A 571-nucleotide genomic window follows, 5' to 3' on the forward strand; every position below is an offset into this window, starting at 1 on the left:
TTCAAACTCACCAGCCACTCCTCAGAAGGAAGACTGGGCAATCTACTTCTGTAGTGATACCACCTCAGAAACCCAAGGAGGGGTCGCTATGAGTCAGGATTGACTCGATGGCAGTGAGTTTGGTTTTTGCTTTTCTTCTCTTCATTTCCATATCACTCTCTTTTTTTGCATCTGAGATTTGAGATTAAGGTTCTTTGCATATATATTCCTCACATCATTACAACCAACAAAAACCAATAACAAGGAAAAGCAAAACGTCCCCCAAATCCCACTTCCTATGGGGAAATGATTAGCAGCCAGTTTACTCAGAGCTGTCACTTGTACTTTGGTCTTACCTTCCGTGCTATTTCCTTTCCTTCAGCTGAGACCCCAGAGATCTCATCTGCTATAAAGCTGGTACCACAATTGGTTTAAGAATGCAATGCAGTGGATTCACTCCAAGTAAACAAATGACAGAACAAGTGTATTTATAAACAGCCTATTTTGTCACAAGTCACAATTCTAAGTGCTGTGGGAAAGTAAGGTACATTCCCTTCCCATAAGCAATTTATAAGTTAATAGGGTGGGGGCA

The sequence above is a fragment of the Orycteropus afer genome, unplaced genomic scaffold (assembly GCF_000298275.1).
Source record: "Orycteropus afer afer isolate SDZICR_OR568_19922 unplaced genomic scaffold, OryAfe1.0 scaffold00084, whole genome shotgun sequence".
In the NCBI taxonomy this organism is placed as follows: Eukaryota; Metazoa; Chordata; class Mammalia; order Tubulidentata; family Orycteropodidae; genus Orycteropus; species Orycteropus afer.